The sequence below is a fragment of the Oncorhynchus tshawytscha genome, linkage group LG14 (genome assembly GCF_018296145.1).
Source record: "Oncorhynchus tshawytscha isolate Ot180627B linkage group LG14, Otsh_v2.0, whole genome shotgun sequence".
NCBI lineage: Eukaryota > Metazoa > Chordata > Actinopteri > Salmoniformes > Salmonidae > Oncorhynchus > Oncorhynchus tshawytscha.
In genome coordinates, this window is record NC_056442.1 from 36,206,810 (window position 1) to 36,227,708 (window position 20,899).

A 20,899-nucleotide genomic window follows, 5' to 3' on the forward strand; every position below is an offset into this window, starting at 1 on the left:
AAGGCAGACAATAAGCCTCTCTGCTATCAACAATATGGTTCCATTTGAAGCAGATTATCCCTCTGTTTAAAGTGGAGAAAACAAAAGACAAAAAGACAAAGGATGCGGCTGAGAGTTGAGAGCCAAGGTTTCTACTCCCCTGAGGAAGTCTTTCCAAGCTGCTTTATCTTATTTCCTAACTCTCATCTGCAAAAGTGCCCGCTCATATTTATCTGAGGGTACAATTAGCGCCCCTCCTCTGCTCAATGCCCAATTATAGTTATTTCAAGGCCCTCTTACAAGTACCTTAATGCACACTCCTACTGTAGTTACACTACCTAGATGTTACACTAACTTAATGTCCTCCATAATGCCCACTGAAACGATCTGAGGCCCCACTCTCAGTAAAGAGGCCTCTCCTGTTGCTAAACTGTTTTGATGCAGATAATATGTATTTTGTCAGAGACAGAGAGTCAGTGGCATGGTGCCATGCTGATGTCATATAGACGCTTAGTGTGTAGCAGATAGGACTCATGTTAGAGAGTATGGAGAGTAGTGCCATGGTGTTCTATGACACAGACACAATGGGGGACACAAGCGAGGACAAATCAAATCAAATCAAATTTTATTTGTCACATACACATGGTTAGCAGATGTTAATGCGAGTGTAGCGAAATGCTTGTGCTTATAGTTCCGACAATGCAGTAATAAAAAGCAAGTAATCTAACTAACAATTCCAAAAAAAAACTACTGTCTTATACACAGTGTAAGGGGATAAAGAATATGTACATAAGGATATATGAATGAGTGATGGTACAGAGCAGCATAGGCAAGATACAGTAGATGGTATCGAGTACAGTATATACATATGAGATGAGTATGTAAACAAAGTGGCATAGTTAAAGTGGCTAGTGATACATGTATTACATAAGGATGCAGTCGATGATAGAGTACAGTATATATACGTATGCATATGAGATGAATAATGTAGGGTAAGTAACATTATATAAGGTAGCATTGTTTAAAGTGGCTAGTGATATATTTACATCATTTCCCATCAATTCCCATTATTAAAGTGGCTGGAGTTGAGTCAGTGTCAGTGTCAGTGTGTTGGCAGCAGCCACTCAATGTTAGTGGTGGCTGTTTAACAGTCTGATAGCCTTGAGATAGAAGCTGTTTTTCAGTCTCTCGGCCCCAGCTTTGATGCACCTGTACTGACCTCGCCTTCTGGATGATAGCGGGGTGAACAGGCAGTGGCTCGGGTGGTTGATGTCCTTGATGATCTTTATGGCCTTCCTGTAACATCGGGAGGTGTAGGTGTCCTGGAGGGCAGGTAGTTTGCCCCCGGTGATGCGTTGTGCAGACCTCACTACCCTCTGGAGAGCCTTACGGTTGAGGGCGGAGCAGTTGCCGTACCAGGCGGTGATACAGCCCACCAGGATGCTCTCGATTGTGCATCTGTAGAAGTTTGTGAGTGCTTTTGGTGACAAGCCGAATTTCTTCAGCCTCCTGAGGTTGAAGAGGCGCTGCTGCGCCTTCTTCACAATGCTGTCTGTGTGAGTGGACCAATTCAGTTTGTCTGTGATGTGTATGCCGAGGAACTTAAAACTTGCTACCCTCTCCACTACTGTTCCATCGATGTGGATAGGGGGGTGTTCCCTCTGCTGTTTCCTGAAGTCCACAATCATCAATAGAGAGAACGTACTGTACACACACAGAGAAAGAGAACAGTCATATGAAGTGGTGATGTGGCATGAGAAGGATGATGATGATGAAGATGATGATATTAGTAACATGACAAACAATTAATAATTTGTTTGTCAAGGAATCATGTGTACAGTTGGCATGATTGAGCACTGGTGCATGAGAGAGAGGGAAAAAGAGAGGGAGATAGACAAATAGAGAGAGAGAGAGAAGAGAGAGAATAAAAAATAAAGAAGCGAGAGAACTGGGACACAGCCAGATGCTTCATGTCTCCATATTAACTCCCCACACTTCTCCTCTATTTTTCTACCATTTCTTTCTTTCTTTTGTTGTCAGCAGTTGCAGAATAAGTTAATTAAAGCTGTGACAGGCTAACATGCTGTGTGAGATGACAGGAGGCCCGAGATGATTTGTGATGGATAACTGCACTTTCTCTTCTCTTTATTTGCTCAGTCAAAAGGCACTAGAGCTTGATGTACTGCCTAAATGAATGTGCACTAAACAGTGATTTTGTGTTTTGTCATAATGACTTAACAACAGTGTATCTGCATGCAATTTGAATAGGGATTTTCTTTTTTACTTTTATGAATATAATGCCACGTTATGGTTTTGAATGGATTGTCAATGTGCTCTCCCACGGGGCAGGAGTGGTCTGAGCAACGGTATGTACCTGTTAAAGGCTTACTGCAGTATGCCATAGATAAACACAACACGTCATGGGACATTATGTATGGAGTGAAAAACACATCTAACCCACAACGTGATTATCTATTTTCTCTCAAACTAACACAGATGTTGTGTTCAAGGTCATTGGTATAATAGAATACATACACATGTTAAGTACATGTTTTTTCCATCCTACATAACACTGTGGTATATCTGACCTGCAGTTCTCCAGACCCATCTGTTTCAGGGCATCTCATACTAGGCTATGTGATTCAGCTCTTTCTCTGAGAGCAGAAGGGGCTGGTGATTGTTCTGTCTTCAGGTCAGTAATGAACCACTCAGTGGAGAGTCATCCTGTGTGAGTGGGCATTCAGCCCAGAGCTGGAGCTCTACACAGCCCTTATCTCTAAGCCTAGGACTATCTCAGGCCATGTGGACTACTGGAAAGAATGGTTAACAGGAGTGTACTTTTGTTCCAAAACATTGGCTTTGTTTTGGGAATGTAGTATACAGACCTGCCAGGTAGCCATCCCCTCAGTAAATCACTTTGGACAGGGTAGCTAGTGGTAGCTACAGCTAGGTAGGCAGGGTATAGGCTATGTGGTGCACTCTCTCTCTCTCTCTCTCTCTCTCTCTCTCTCTCTCCTAATGGACTGTCCTCAGGCAGGGTGCTATCCATCACATGTACTACCTGAGGTCTGGATCCTCCATAAAGATTAGGACTGTTAAGACAAGACGGATGGCCCTTGTCATCGCTAAGCATCATCCCCAAATGCCTAAATTAATTATAGGAATCTTCGCAAGGGGCTTAAATTACCACAGTAATAACAGCAGCTAACAGCAATGCAGCAGGTCCTGCACTCAGTTCAAGGATGGTTAGTATGGCGTATCCTCAAGTATTTATGAAAATGGTAAACATGACGATGACATAGAAGCTGGTTTAGGGGTATTTTAGAGGGACAAGGAGAGGCACTTAGTGGCGTGAGAATGCTTTTCCTTGTTAAACTCTTAATGGTTACTTAGTGGTGTGAGAATGCTTTGTCTTGTTAAACTGTTAATGGTTACTTTGTGGCGTGTTGAGTATTTTCGACAGGGATACCAAAGCATTGGAGACTGAGCTAGCACTAGCAGTACTGACTATGCCCTACTCCCCCTGTCCCCTCCCCTGACCTCTGGGAATTAGTGAGAGAGGAAAGCAATCGTTAAAGGAGTCCATATTTGATTGACCTTTGTTTCTCAGCTTACACTCCTTCTGGCCTTTTAAAAGCTCCTATTTCACGGTGGCCTTATAAAAGCAGTGGTTATGGATCTGTTTCCCCTGATTGACACAGCTAGTCAAAGCTTTAACTCCCAGTTGGAAACCATTCATAAAAGATGTGTTTCTATTGTGTTTTTCTGAACCACAGCATTTCCATCAGAAAGTGCTGTGAGAAATGACCACCACACACTTTGTTTGGTTTGTTTACTGTGCATTGATGAGTCATCTTGTTATTGATAGCTATGTATAGACATTACAGCTTACCTCAGTCAACAACAGCACTGGTGGAAATACAGTCATTAACCCCTGTGTTACCGCTGCCAAGTTTATCCAAGAAGTGCCAAAAGATGTCAGTCTTCACTGACAAAACCCTCAGATCCAAACCTATCCAAATAACGTAGATCTCAACAGGGGATAGCCTTAATGGTATATTGAGTTGTCACAACTCTTTTTAAAAATAGGATCAAGGCTTAGGTCGTGGACTCCTCCGCTCGTGTTTTTGCCATAATGCCAGTAGGGTTGTCAGGTCTCACTCTGTCACTCATGATGTAAAATACTTCAGTTTTTTCCTCTTAGGGGAGACTGGCTGTCAATCAGCCATATTAAGCTTGAAGTACTCTGTACTGACAGGCAGCAAGACTCCCTCTCCTCAGTAACTTATATAGCATTTAAAGCTAGCATCAATAATGCCCCACTCTTTCCGCACCAGGCAGTAAGTGCCTTTGCTCAAATGTCAATGTATCATGCATGGTTTTATAGTTTTATCTGGGCTAGCTGTTAGACCCTTGTGTGTCATATGTCTGAGCGCTGCGAGGAAGAAAAGATGAGCTCTGAGTCTCTTTCTCTCCTCTTATCTGGCTCTTTTGTAACTGAAACACATTACCACGTTGACAGGCCTAGGCAGAGGTACTGAACTTTAAAGCATCCTGCCCTGCCTGCCTCTGTCTTAGTGAGAGATAGTGCTAGTCACTGCAGGTGTCTGCTATTAGCTATGTTGGCTAGCTGTATGCTAAAGCAGAAATATGACAATATATCTGCTCAATCTTAGAATTCCTGTTTCGCCTTTTTTAATTAGCTAGTTAGATCATGAGATATGTTGTTAGTCCCATTAACAGGAGGCCTGCACTCATTGTATCTCAATCAGTATCTGTCAGTTAAAACTAACCCCGTCCAAATAGGGCTCGACAGGGCCTGACCTATAGCATATCATAATCACGTCAACAAATTGGTTATAACGAACTCTGAACACCGTAACACATGTGACAGCAAAATGGATAGAGAGGATGTGACAAAAAAACTCGAAATGGGGGAAGGTTTACTGGTTGCTCAGGAGGTAAAGGAAAAGTCAGGTGTGTGGAATAAATGTGACTAGTGGAAAATACTGGAGATCAAGAAAAATAAGGTAAGGAGCAAGCGCAGCATGGATATATTATGTCTCTGCCAAACAGGTCTCTACAATATAATTTTCCTGACCGTTTGGAACGTAAACAACACAAAGTAAATTATAAGCGTACCAGAGCATCTGTTGTAACTTTTTTGTTGTTGTCAAGCCTTTATCAAAGCAAAGACTAAAAACAGTAGCATCCATTCATGAATGCAATTTCCGAAATAGAACAGTTAATTGATTGTTTAAGCTAATTATTTAATGCTCGCTTTGTTTTATTTTAAAAGTAAAATGCTTGATTGCATTTCAAATCAGGAATGACTCCTATGCTGTGTGATGACATGAATGAATGATTGATTGATACAGTAGCCTATTGAAATATAGGCCTAACTCATTTATGTTATTAAGACTAAACAGGATGCGCTCTTAGGTCTACAACTCAATGGTGGTTATACAAAGCTGCTATAGTAAGCCTACTAATGATTATGACATTAGTTATGATCACAATAGTAACAATAACAATTAGAAGGAGATCAAGAAAAAGGAGCGTTATTATTATTATAAATATTAATGGATGATTTATAAAGCCAGGCACATTTAACAGTTAGGCTATAGATGATAGACCTAATTAAGTTGGGGTTTCCTCTCTCCTCACTTTTCTTAGACAATAAGGCAAGGACTGTTTTCTCATCTCCTAATTCTGCTGTTGCCTCCACCGCATTATTCTCAACACTAATATGCTGGTTAACTTTGCTATTATGCACATAGCAACATGGTTTAGGAAAAGTTGCAAATTCACAGCACACTGATGTGTTTCTGAACCCCAGACAGTGGCCACTATCCAAAGCAGGAGAAAGCGCATTTGTTATAAAATAATGTCATTTTTATTAGTGTTGCACAATTCTTCTTAAGTGATATAACCATATTCAATATCACATCTTAGACTGATATTTTTCATTTAACTAGGCAAGTCAGTTAAGAACAAGTTCTTATGTTTAATGATGGCCTAGGAATAGTGGGTTAACTGCCTTGTTCAGGGGAAGAATGACAGATTTTTACCTTGTCAGCTCAGGGACTCGATCTTGTAACCTTTTGGTTACTAGTCCAACACTCTAACCACTAGGCTACCTGCCGCCCCTATACTTTGCCATCCCCACGGCCTCCACAATGGAGCAGTCCACTCAGACAGGCGCCAATCAGACAGGTGTCTTGTACACCGTGATAAATATATATTTATTTTTATTGCTACTGCTTGGCTAAAGAAATCTCGGTCGACCAGCATCGACCAAACAATCGAACAGTCGACTAAATGGGGTCAGTCCTAGTGGACATACCATGCCAATTGGGAGTAGCAGGCCAAGACGTGTCAAGGCGGCAGACTGTTATTATCTCAGATGAAAATCTGTGCTAACCTGATGGCTACAATTAGTGTCAGCTGGTTATTGAGTCTTTAAAGAGGACTCCTGGCCTTTTGGCTCCCAGCCTGTCTGGCTATAGAAGTCTCTAATGAGTCATTAGCCGCATGGCCTCTCCTCTCAGGAGTCTACCCCATAATGGCACACTTTTCATCTATTTTACAGAGAGGCTGTCGTTGGTTATTAGCAGTGCTCTGAAGTCCTATTACCTTTACGTCTATGATAAATGGATGAAATACGGTTGCCAAGTGCACTGTCCCTCCCTCTCTATCTTCTGGTCAGTCTCTCCACTCTCTCCTATCATTGAGCGTAATGGGTAATTGATGTACATTTACTTCATTGTTTGATCTGTTTCATCATTTGTAGTTATTGAAGTTTATGATTGATAGCATTTATGGCCATGTATTGATGGCCTTTCCATATCACCTGGCAGGTACTTAAACCATGTCTTTAGAACTGATCATTTGACCGTTATTTGAGCAATGCAACAGACTTCCGTGATTTTGCCATTTGTTATCAAGCTACTGTAAGTAAGTTATGAAGGTACAGAGTGTCTATGTGGTGATGAAGAGAGCAATCAGTATGATTACACAATAAGCATCACCCTGAGCTGAATGGCCAGGTTTGAGTGCTATTGAAGCAAATTACTTATAGTTGCAGAGTTAAGTAAAACGGAAGTTTCCCACAGTGACTTAAAGTTGCACTAGGCAGGAATCGCTCCACCATTTCCTGGTTGCTAAAACTCGAATAAATTTGCCTAATTTCAGTTTATGTGACCAAATAAGCTAGTATAGTGTAGAGAATCATTGTACCATCTAAACCCCTGTGAAATATATTTTCCATCACTAAAATAGTTTGTTTCAGCTGGCGTAAAAACAAAAAAAACAAAGTAAAAGACTTAAGAATGGGAAGCAGAAATAGCGTACAAAGAACAGATCTACCGCTTCTTAGACTTGCTTTCAAGTAGAATGATAGATCTATAAAAGTTACATATTGCCACATTAAAGAGAAAACTCGAAGAAGTTTCTGAGTGGTTTTAAATGTCAGACTTTCTAGTCCAAATGTAGAATTTAATTTCACTTTGCTAATGCTGTGCCTCCCACCTTTGTTTCTTTGCTGAAATGATTCAATATCATATTGCTGTCCCCTCTCTGTCTGTTTGTATGTCACAGGTACAGTATCTCTGTATGCAGGGGAGCGACATCCCTTGGCAAGAAAAGAGCCTCTTGTTGAAAGCGGAGGGCAGATGCGATAGAGGGGGTTCAAAGGCATGCTTTACATATTGCAGTGGGATACATCTAAACAAGCTTTCTTGAACCAGACTGAAGTCTGTCTGAACTCAGCCATCTGTGTCCCCTGGTCTCCTTAGTTTGTCTCGTTTGTGTTATTTCACAAGATATCATCATACAGAACAGTAATTGGAATAAGAGTTGGCGCATGTAAAAAAAATAATCAGAGGAAATATGTAATTTATTTGAATCTGGTCAGGCTTAACTGTATTTTCAGCTAATGTACAGTAACTTCTCTGTCTGTGTTATGTTTAAAGACTATTGACAACACCCCAGCTCCCTCGCTGTAGCTCCCTATTTTATATCCCCCATTAATGCACTGCAACCTTCCATAACTCTTACTCTTTGTCAATCTTGATCTCTCACTGAAGCAGAGAGTTGTTCGACAGAGACAAAGCTCCCAACCTCTATCTCTCCCCTAACCTTTCTCCCCCCCTCTCTCATCCTCTCTCCATCTCCCCCACCTCTCTGTCCCTCTCCTCCTCTTTCTTCACCTCTCTCTCTTTCTGTCTCTCTCTCCCCCTTCATATTTCTCTTTTTTTCTCTCTCCCTGTTACTCCTCCCATCTTCCCTCTCACACACTCTCTTTCTCTCCCTGTTACTCCTCCCATCTTCCCTCTCACACACTCTCTTTCTCTCCCTGTTACTCCTCCCATCTTCCCTCTCACACACTCTCTTTCTCTCCCTGTTACTCCTCCCATCTTCCCTCTCACACACTCTCTTTCTCTCCCTGTTACTCCTCCCATCTTCCCTCTCACACACTCTCTTTCTCTCCCTCCATCCCCCCGCACCTCTTTCTTTCTTTCTATTCCACCTCTCTAACTATCTGTGGCATTCTTTGTGTGGGCTGGTCTGTCTAGGTTCTTCACTGGCTGTCACAGCTCAGCTCATTTTTGATTAAACTGCCTGCAGAACTATTGGAGGCCTCTCCAATGATGAACCTGTATCACTGGTCTGTGAGACACCACGGGATATTCTTCTTCTTCTTCTTTTATTTACACCGTAGCTTACAGCTATGTTTTACTCTTACTTTGAATGCCTATGCTCCTGGAATAAAATGCCCCCGCCCTTTGCTTATTATGATTATGATGGATGCTCTTCATCTTCCTCCCTGTGTAGTTGGTGGCTCATTGTTTCACCCTTGAATTCAGTCATTTCTTTGCTTTGGCACCCCAGTGTCAACATCATGAATAATTTATGAAATCGGATGCGTAAATCTTGTTCCACGTCATCTGTTGTCTGATAAGCACACTAGAAACTCAGCCTGGTCTCAGACTACATTTTACATTTTAATTATTTAGCAGACGCTCTTATTCAGAATGAGTGGATATATTTTATTACTTTTTTTTGGACTGGTCCCCTGTGGAAATTCAACCCACAACCCTGGTACTGCAAGCGCCACACTCTACCAACTACCAACACAGTAAACATAAATTCAGGACACTCACATTAGTATAATATGTTACATTTGGAATGGTTACACAAGACAGATAATTACTTAAGGCAAAAAATGAAAGTAGGGTGGTTGGTCAGGGTGGATTGTTAGTTCTATAACGTGAATGTCTAGCAACCCAAAGGTTGTGAGTTCGAATCTCATCTAGGACAATTTTAGCTAATTAGTAACTTTTCAACTACTTAATACTTTTTTGGAACTACTTAGCATGTTAGCTAACCCACACCCTAACTTTAACCCTTTTAGCTAACCCTTCCCCTAACCCTAACCTTAACTCTTTAGCCTTACTCCTAAACTTAACCCTAACCTTAACCATAATCACTGACCCTAACCCCTAGCCTAGCTAACATTAGCCAGCTAGCTAACTTTAGTTACCTAGCTAGAATTTGTAACATATATCATAAGTTTAGAAAATTCATAACATATAGTATGTTTTGCAAATGTGTAACATATTGTACATTCAGCAATATGACATTCAGCATCATAACATATAATATTAATTGTAATTCATAACATAGAATACGACTTGGGTGATGGATATCCACAAATGAATACATACCATACGATATGTACAGATCAACATATCATACTAAATGGAGTGTCTCGGATGTATATACAGAATAATACTAAATGCTCTGAGACTAGGATGAGAAACTGGACACTTTTCTTCTGGGTTCGTCAGTGTCTGAAGGTTTTTCATGTATTCTAGTATGACAAAAGAGGGTATTTTGTTCTGACTAGATTAAAGAGTTCATACATGCATGGGTGTATTCATTCTCAGGTTGTGGCAGGGTCTTCCTTGTTTTTCTTTTCCACGTTGACCTTGTTTTTGTGTCTGCCTTCATGGCCTCTTGGTTTGAGCCTGAGAGGCTCTTGGGGCATTGAGAAAGTAGAGAATGGCCTGAGAAATAACAGAGTGAGGTAGTCAGAACCAAGCTGTGTTGATGTACTGGCCTGGCTGGAAGACATCCTTGGCTTTTGATGGAACCACTCTCATTGAGTCGAGCACAAAACACACTTCACACATAGCTTGAGTCTGAATGCAGTGCAGTATCTCCCTACAGCTCTCAGGCAAGGCTGAAGGACAGAGCCCACCTCTCAGCTAGCTCAATACTGTTGTCCTCTTCCTCCCAGTTAGGTTGTTGGGCAGACTAACACTATCTAGTCTGTTCTGTGAAGATCCAGAGAACTGAAGAAGCAGAATATTTTTGCTAACGTATTCCTAGTAAAATGTAAGCTTTCCCTCGCACTACGGTATGCTATGTTCTCCCTCCACATCACAAATTCTAACTTCTACACAAATATTTTATTGTGGCTTCAAGAAAGTTTGTGAAATTAGTTTTTTTGTGTGAGAGAGTTTACTTTTTTACCCCATGCAATACTTTGTCATTATTCTCTCGATTCAATCATAGTGTTACTGTGAGATGCTCCAATGTGCATTGACCTCCCTCATTTTCTGTACTTAGTCACATTAGAAAATGCTGAGCACCAGAATGTATGGGATAACCTACTCTCTCTCCATTTCAATTCAAGCTAAGAGAAGAAAAAAAAACTCACTCTGGCAGTATGCTATGTTGAAGAGAGATTGGCTAATCTGTGAAAGCGAGTCTGCCGCTCACTGGGATGTTATGCTCACTGATTTAATGCCCTCTCTGTATTTTTCACTTAGGTAAGCACTTTCTGGCCTCACTGTCGAGGATGGGGGTTTGTGCACTGGTGGTGATCACTCCCTATGAGGGGTTGGACGACTGATTGAGGTGATGTACTGCAGCATGGCTCTATGGCTCTGCCCATTCACAGCAGATGGGCTTGTAGCCCTGCTGTTTCAATACACAGACAAGCATAGAGTCAGTGCAGCTATGACACACTGTTACTATAGAAATGTAATCTTGTAGTACTGCTGTGTACTGAAAAAGGCCTATGTATTATTGCAACCATGCCATATTGATATATAGGAATACTATAGTCTTGCAGCATTAATACTTAAATAGGCCTTCAGTATTAATGTATAGCAGATAGTAGTATAACCATGGCATATGATTACATACATGTAGCCTTGCAGTATTAATACTCAGATCAACTTACAGTATTACTATTCATGCGTATAGCAGTATTACTGCTCATCAGATAGTCAGGTAGCTGTAACTCCTGCTGACTCTGTCTTCAATATGCATAAGCCCTGACCACCCATCACCAGCTTTCACAGAGCTGACCATTGAATCACATCTAACTTCCCATCACCAGCTGTCACAGAGCTGACCACTGAATCACATCTGTACTCCCAGGGAGAGGAGGAGAGGTGAGAGGGAGGAGGGGAGAGGGGGAGGAGTGGAGGAGAAGACGGGAAGGAGTGGAAGAGAGGGAAGGAAAGGAGAGGATAAGAAAAAGGAGGAGAGAGTAGGGGGGAAGAGTAGGGTAGAGGAGAGGAGAGAGTAGGGGGAAGAGTAGGGTAGAGGAGAGAGCAGGGTAGAGAAGAGGAGAGAGGAGAGAGTAGGGAAGAGTAGGGTAGAGAAGAGGAGAGGAGGGGGAAGAGTAGGGTAGAGAAGAGGAGAGAGTAGGGGGAGAGTAGGGTAGAGAAGAGGAGAAAGCATGGTAGAGAAGAGGAGAGAGTAGAGGGAAGAGTAGGGTAGAGAAGAGGAGAGAGTAGGGGGAGAGTAGGGTAGAGAAGAGGAGAGAGTAGGGGGAAGAGTAGGGTAGAGAAGAGGAGAGAGTAGGGGGAAGAGTAGGGTAGAGAAGAGAGGTGAGGGGGAAGAGTAGGGTAGAGTAGAGGAGAGAGGCGGGGAAGAGTAGGGTAGAGAAGAGGAGATAGTAAGGTGAAGAGTAGGGTAGAGAAGGGGAGAGGAGGTTAGAGAAGGGGAGAGGAGGGGGAAGAGTAGGGGAGAGAGGGGGAGAGAGTAGGGGGAAGAGTAGGGTAGAGAAGAAAGGAGGGGAGAGAAGGGGAGAGAGAGGAAGGGGAAGAGGAGGCTAGATGAGGTGAGATGAGAGGAGGGGGAAGAGTAGGGTAGAGAAAAGGAGAGAGTAGGGGAAAGAGTAGGGTAGAGAAGGGGAGAGGAGGGGGAAGAGTAGGGTAGAGAAGGGGAGAGAGTAGGGGGAAGAGTAGGGCAGAGAAGAAAGGAGGGGAGAGAAGGGGAGAGAGAGGAAGGGGAAGAGGAGGCTAGAGGAGGTGAGATGAGAGGAGGGGGAAGAGTAGGGTAGAGGAGGGGAGAGGGGAGGAGGTGTGAGTTGAGGACAGGATAAGATAGGAGAAGAAGGGATATGAAAGGAGAAGAGGCGTGCTTTCGATGAGCGAGGCTTTAAGATGAGCCCACTGACATACAGTAGAAACACTCTCTTCAGCTTTACTTCTAGGCTGCTTTCCTTTCCTGTTCCTGCCTGGTCCAGAGGGATCAGTGAAATATCACAGTCATCTCACTCACTGGCACACCTTGATATTACCTTCAACTACACGTCTTGAAATGGAACCTATGCTATCGTTTGAGGAAATAAAACTTTGTACCAATGTGCATACACTGTAATAATTAGTGTGGAATGATAGAGATGGGTGATTGATCTGTTATAATAATCCACTGTTTATATGTACCTTCAGGGGGCTCTCTCTCTCTCTCTCTCTCTCTCTCTCTCTGCCTCTACTTCTGCCTCTGCCTCTGCCTCTGCCTCTCCATTGATGAAGCAGTTGCGCTGATAATCACAAAGTGCATCTACATTACTGTCTATTCAGCATGTCTAAAAGCAGCCCTATGGAGCAGATGGTGCTGGAGGCATGAGACTCAACCCTCATCTCACCCCAATCTGGAGAGCAGGCCTCAATAGACAGTCACTGCCTGAATGGGATGTGAAAGAGTTGACTCAGAGCAAACTAAAAGCTGACTAGCATATCGGTACAAGAAATTGAATGTAATATTATTGTAGTGAGAAAAAGCTCCCATGCTTTCATATACACAAAGCCCTCTGCAGTAGGATTGAAAAGAGGAAACCGGGTTACTGAGATTTACCACCAAAACCCACTCCCTTTTCACCGGGATAAATAACTGCGAGAAACAGGTAAATGATTATAAATTATTTCTATGAACAGCATGACGTGAAATGGAACTATAAAATTATATATCTAAATCTGGTTTCTCGCTGCTATTTGCATGATCAATCATCAACGCTCAGGGTGGGGACAGACAGCGCACCTCAGTAGGCTGTGGAGCGCAGTTCACAATGCATGTATCATCTTATTATGGGAACTTTTTTTCTTGTGACAATTAGATCTACATTTGCTGGAGCATAGCCTTTGCTACAGTAGGATAATATAAGGACTGAATGCATGTCTAATTTACACAATTCCATCTAGCTTTAGGGGGTCACCTTACTTTTTAATTGCAAATATATATATTTTTTTATTTGCCGCCACAAATAAATATGTTTTAAAACAGCATATCACTCGAATATCATTGCTTTAAATCAGTGCGCACTTGAGCACTCTGTTATACATATTCAACCCTACTCTGCTGGCACTGTTTTCACTGCGATAACTGTACAGTCATAAGGCTTTAGGCCAGGGGTTCCCAAACTTCTTTGGCCACGACCCCATTTTGATATCTTAAATTTCTCGCAACCATATGAAAATAATGGCATTAACAGCCAATATTTACTTTTTTATTTGGGGCAATGACAGTCAATTGAAAAATGTTCTAACGGTATTTCTGATTGTCTTCTCACCATCACATGCTTTTAATGTGGGGCTTTGACAGTCAATTGCAAATGAGTCTGACATAATATCTCTTACCCTACCGCCACTAATGAGATGGGTGTGGCTTGATGCATGTCGTGTCAGAGCTTCTCAAAGTCAGGGGGCATGGTCGACAGAGCGCACCTCATCTCTGCTGTCACATCCAACCTGGATCGATATTAGGTTTTAATGCAGACGAGAGCACTGAATCCAGCTTCACATAGATATGAGCTGGTAAAGAGTACCATGACTTTTAATGCTCAGAGGGAGACGGCAGGGTGTTCCCTTTGAGTCAGAAACCTCCGTAGTGACCCGTGAATGTGTTGTCTACAGCATTCGGTGACATGACAGCATGATCAGATGTTCGATTTCATTTACCGGCATGTCAACTGAGCCAGGATCACAGTCAAACGGATTGGGAAGTAGATCATGATGTGCTCTTCCAAGTGTTGGAGATGAGAAGTCATCACTTGTGTGGGACACTTACTGATGCTGTTTTCTGTTAGAAACATGCACAGCCAAGGGAAGGGGGCATGGTTCGCTTTTAAAAGACACTCTCTCCAAAAATATATTTTTCCTCTGAATCCACTGATTTGGTCTCTCATCTGTAGAATGTTTTTGTATTTCCCCTGCATGTTTGCGTTCAGTTTGTTCAGTTTCCCAAATACGTCTGTTACATAGGCAATGAGACATTTTCTTTTCATTACACAGAAAGTCATCCAAGCCTGTTTTGTTTTTTACATCCATTGTGAATGACAACAGTTCCTCTCTCAATGTGAAAAATCTTTCCAACACTCCACCTCAATAACCACCAAATAGAACATTGTCTTGCTCTGATCCCATATCTCCACATCATTTTGCGAACAGGCGTACGTACAGTAGATGTGGTTTGATGTAGTTTACAATCGAAGTTACCTGCTGCAGTATCTCAGAGTTCTGTACTCAGCTCTTTTGCTGCCAGTTGCTCTCGGTGTATCATACAATGTGTCCATATGACAGAGCGAGACATATTCATAACCAGAGTGCAGAGACTGCCCGCCATCCCGCCATAGATGGAGCCCCGTCTGTGCAAAAGCCCACCATTCGATCCCATGGAATTCGTTTTTTTGTCAATGTAGCCTTGCAGCACACTGAACATCCCCTGTGCCGTTTCATGCTCGGGAATCGTGAGATAGAACAATATGTCCTCGTGAATAGCATCCTCCGACATATAGCGAACAAAAGTCAATTCATGGGCGTCTCGGCCCTCACAGCTAATGTCCATTTGGAGAGCATAAGCTGGGGAGTTTTTGAGTCGTTCAGTCAGAGTTAACTTTTGATTGCTAGCAATAGCATACATTCTTCATTTAACAATGTTATCTGACAAAGGTATTGATGTGAGTTTCTTTGACTCTGCCTTCCCACACATTGTTTTCACCATATCAATTGTGACCAGTAATGTCAAAGTCTCTGCAATAGTGTGTGGTTTCATATCGTAGCAGGCCTAGCCATTCACCGTGGGAATGATTCAAGTGCAACATTGTCCCAAGTGCAGCCTTTTCCCCTGATCTAAGGGAGCTCTGGTTGAATTTGATCTTTTAGATTTGAATCATTTTCATTTAGATTAAGGTTAACCACATTACAATGGTTTTGAGATACAAAAACAATATTATAATACATATATATATTTTGGATATATATATTTTTTCTTCAGGATTTTGGAAATTCTCCTGCGACCCCATTTTCATATCAGGTGATCCCACAGGTGATCCTGTATTTGGGAACCGCTGCTTTAGGCTGTGGGCCTGGTTATTCAGAAAGCAGGTTATTTTAGAATTAAGTGAATGACTCTCAGGTTTGTGGTTGTACTGTGTAATATGTTTAAATGATAGTGCATCCAAAGGCGTGTTTGATGTGTATTTAGATTACACTGCAGGCAGGGAGTATTATTGTCGTTAATAGTTTAGGGTGGTATGACACTCTTGCATGGCTTAATTATGACAATAGCATTAAGTGAGATAATGAGTTGCCTGACACAATTATTGTACCAGTAATATTGCCATGGGCCTTATCATTGTGTGTGTGTGTAAAACATTTTTTTTAAACTAGGCAAGTCAGTTAAGAACAAATTCTTATTTACAATGATGGCCTAGGAACAATGGGTTAACTGCCTTGTTCGGGGGCAGAACGACAGATTTTTACCTTGTCAGCTCGGGGAATCGATCTAGCAACCTTTCGGTTACTGGCCCAACTCTCTAACCACTAGGCTTCCTGCCGCCCCACGTGTGCATGCTAGTGTGTGTGTGTGTATCCTCACGACACTGAGGGAATAGTCTTATGAATTTATTACAATGTGTATCTGTTAGTATCGGAGTCATGATTGACATTCCACTGTCTGTGGAGTGTGTGTTCAGTTCAGGTGAGTGAGTGAGTGTGTTTTTAGGTATGGAAGAGAGTTATGTGTGCGTGTTCATGTGAGAGAGAGTGTATTGTATGGAACAGTGCTATGGAGTCAGTGGTGATGTGTGGAACAGAGATATCCCTCATCTCAGACCTATATAACATAGCACCACCACACACTACTAGCGTCCTGTCATCTCCCAGTGTCTTATTGAGGATCAGTGGCTGGGAGTTCCACTGTCTGATAAAGGAAATTGAAAGCATTTTTATCACTGTTCATTTGTATCGCTGAGCTCTCTGCAGCTAATTGGATATGTGACACATGTTCCTCATGGCCAAAGTCTCTGTTGCATTTCATTTTAGGATATTGGGGGAATAGTCGTTTGCCACAAAAAACGTCTTTTGAGTTATTGTGGAATCTGGTTGCAAGGTCAGGGACAATGTCCAGTTTATGTTTTCAATGTCTTTCTACTACAATTGAGAATTTGATGTTGACCAGAGAAATGACCTATTATGCATGCATAAACTAGCAAAATGTCTGTCTCACATCATCAAAACAGTCAAATCCTTGTGCAGGCAGCATTATCAACCCAATACAATGTTTGTCTAGCGTTGTTAAATCCACTGACATGTTTGTATTTTATAGCACTAAACTAGTCTGACTTCAATTCATTTACATAGACATTGCTGTAGGTCCCTGTCAAATGAGCAAATGTGTTTCATGCCTGACAGCTATTGAATTCAAATCTCATTCATAATGTTGTATTTATATTAAAGGTCACATTAGCATTTGTGTTGATAAGTAATTGGTATTTTGGCCCAATAGCAGGATTTGCTGTGGTGCTGCTGTTGCTGCTGGGTGGGAGAGGAAAGGTGGTGCTGTAGAGGGAATGGTTGTGTTCTCTGGAAATTATACACAATTACAATACAATTATGAATCATAAGAATTGCTAAATGTTCTGGTATATGGGTGGATGATTACATAGATCCTTAATCATTTCAAAGACATTCTTCAAAATCTCAACATAATTGAAATGCTTTTTTTTTTACTGTAATTCCATATGTATTGAGCAGCTGTCTTTTTGTTGTTCTGTTATGGTTTGACCCTCCATATTGACTGCAGTCATGTATTCAGAGGAGATCTTAGTATGTGTGGGTTGTCATGTAAACACTGTCTCAGTCTGGTACTGCTGCTGCCAAAATATATACCTTAGAAACAGCGACAGACAGTCAAACATATAATTTATCTTAGAACCGCAGTCTCGTTCTTATTTAGTTAGGTGTGCTATTCCTTATGTGTCTGTGCTTCCGTGTGTGTGTGTACGCATTGTTTGTGTGCATAATTTCAGTGTTTTCTTCACCAACCCATTTCCGTCAGTTGTCAACAGAACCAACGCCACTGTCAGAAGCCGTTGATGTAGCTCCACTCTGCTGTGGGCCTCTCTCTCTCGGATCTATCAACTGTGATGTAATGCTCTCCTCAATCAACAGCACTGCCCTGGCTGGGGAACACTAAATCACAGCTAGCCTATCAAGCGCTGCCTGCTACTCTGCATGTAACATCCCTCCCGTCCCCTCCACGGGCTGCTCTGCTCTCCCTGCTCTCCCTCCAGTCAGCTCATCTACAGTCCAAACACTCAAAGAGCACTGGGATGATAGCTGAAGATTGTAATCAGTGCTAATGACCCCACTAATCAATACCACATTAAAACACTTACAGTCAAGCCCTGCTAATACAGAACTGATGCTCTGAGAAAGGTTTGTGTGGAAGATGTTTTTAAATTAGTCTCTTATCCGTCCTAATTTCTTAATGTTTCACATATCTCTGATCATATACTGTATGAGATTCTCCTTTTACTTTAGAAAGCAGCATCTGTGTGGCATACACTGCTGTTGCAATATAGAGATACATGATTTGATGCTGATTTATTCACATTCTTGCTCATGTTGGATTCGGGGTAAACTTTGAACATTGATATACTAGAGACATGATAGATCAGAAGCATAGTATATTAAGGAGAGTAAGAGACAGAAAGTAAGAGAGAGTAAGTTTTTACATCAGAATTCAATGGTTCTCTGTAGAAAGACAGATGTCTTGGAATCTGTTGGGTGGATAAGAGGAAGTCACAGGATTATTATAGGGGAAGGGGATGGACTGTGGATTAGGCGAAGGAGGGGTTGAGGTCAGGTAAGATCCCCTGAAGGGAGAAATGGTGGTTTATTATCCTATTACCCTCTTCCTGTGGAACCATAAGATGCAAGGATTGTAGAGAACTAGGAGTGTCTAAAGTGGAGTATATATACTTGTAGTGGTGGAAACGTCTTTATTTGAATACAGCTGTGTCGACCCTTTGGGAAGAATTCAACTTGGTTAAGCTTCTCTAGTGTCCTTGAGTCATTTACTCTGAAAAATTAGAACCTAACACTACAAATGCATGCTACAGTAGCCTAATTTGAAATCCTGTGAAACAGTATGCCCAAGCATTTTTACAATTCAGAAGACAGTGGACACAGGCAAGTAAAGCAAAGACATACTGTATATCATTTTTTTTAAATCCACAGGGCCTCCCGAGTGGCGCAAGCGGTCTAAGGCACTGCGTTGCAATGCTTGAGGCGTCACTACAGACCTGGGTTTGATCCCAGGTTGTGTCACAACTGACCGTGACCAGGAGTCCCATAGGGCGGCGCACAATTGGCCCAGCGTCGTGAGGTTTAGCCAGGTTTTTTTTACTTTGCTCCTTGCTGTCTAGTGACTCCTTCTGACAGGCCAGGCGACTGCAGGCTGACCTCGGTCGCCAGTTGGATGGTGTTTCCTCCGACACATTGGTGCGGCTGGCTTCCGGGTTAAGCGGGCGGATGGACCCATGACTCACCCTTCGCCTATCCCGAGCCCATTGGGGGGTTGCAGCAATAAGACAAGATCACAATTGGATATCACAAAATAATATTGTCTGTTATGTCTAGATGAATCCCTCAGAGGATTCCATGCTATTACAGAACAGAACTATCCACCAAAGCCCCAAAAAGAGGAACATCATCAATTGTTTGTGGCTAACATTACCATAATTCTCCAGTCAGGTCCAAACCTGTATTTTACTGCTATATCAACACAACATTTCCTCAAGGCCAACAGGTCAAGTATATTCCTTCTTCACAACTCAAAAGGACTGGATCAATTTGCTATCACACCACATAGTTCTGGGCAAAGCCTGCTGTCATCCACATAAACACCGGTTTTCAGCCTAAAACACAGGGTGCTGGAAGCATGTCTGGAGCTTGTCACAACAGAAAGGCCCCCTACGAAAAGAGATGCTTTGACATGATCGATAGAGACAGAGAGGAAAACTAGCTGAGATCCTCATGCTTAAAATAGCATAGAAAATGTATGTTTAGAGTAATATTAAAATGTGTGTACTTAAATGAGCTTATAAAGCGAAACAATTATTTTTATATTATATGCATTTGTTTCCAGAGGAGTTACCATTCATAATTATATCGATGTGCTTCTAGGTAGAGAAATGCTGTTTATTAGAAATCTGTTTGCATTCACCGGATGGCTTGACTTGTATAAAGATTTCCACATCAAGGAACGACTTAAAAGGGGGGATATTATATAGCTTCATTTTCTCCCAGTGGTTCTAAAAGGATATTGGCAGGTGAATACTCCATGTTTCTGCATCCATTTGAGTTGTTATTACAACAGGTGTCTCTGACAGATAAAATGTGGAGTCTGAAAAAGGATTTCAGGTGAAGGATAGGCATTTCTTATCTCAGATAACCACTTTACTCCTGTCATAGCTCTCTCTCTCTCTGAGTTGAGCAGATGTGTTTTGTGTGTTTTGTGTGTGTGTGTGTTTTAACCATGGATGTGTGTGTTTACTGTATATGTTTATACTAAATAATCTGGTCATGTTCAAGATATACTCTTCCGATCTCTAATTGTTGAGCGTGAGGGAAAATATGCCTCAAAGTAGGACCTCCCTTGGGACCTGGTGTTTCACAGTTTAAATCTTATTACAGATATGTAGCTATCCATTTGGTCTGGAATGAAGGTGTCTATACAATACTAACTTGTGTTTCTTGTGTGTTGCTCCTTGCATGTACATTTGTCTAAAGCATTGATCCGGGTCATGGATGTCTTTTGGGAGCTGGGCTTGATATTAATTTTATCATGATATTAGATTGTTAGGCTGGTTTTAATCCTTAGGCTTCCCAAACCCACCTATCCCTCTTAACCAGTAGCCCTCCTAACCAGTAGCCCTCCAGGCCAGTAGCCCTCCAGGCCAGTAGCCCTCTTAACCATTAGCCGTCCTAACCAGTAGCCATCCTAACCAGTAGCCCTCCTAACCAGTAGCCCTCCTAACTAGTAGCCCTCCCCTCTTAACCAGTAGTCCTCCTAACCAGTAGCCCTCCAGGCCAGTAGCCCTCCAGGCCAGTAGCCCTCCAGGCCAGTAGCCCTCCAGGCCAGTAGCCCTCCAAGCCCTCCAGGCCAGTAGCCCTCCTTACCAGTAGCCCTCTTAACCAGTAGTCCTCCTAACCAGTAGCCCTCCAGGCCAGTAGCCCTCCTAACCAGTAGCCCTCCAGGCCGGTAGCCCTCCAGGCCAGTAGCCCTCCTAACCAGTAGCCCTCCAGGCCATGCTAAGGTCCTCTAGTTAAGC

General features: G+C 42.3%; 1 pseudogene; it reads left to right on the plus strand.

Annotated features, from left to right (window-relative positions):
* The window catches only part of LOC112267127, a 182,212-nt pseudogene that overhangs the window by 55,592 nt on the left and 105,721 nt on the right, over positions 1-20,899 (plus strand).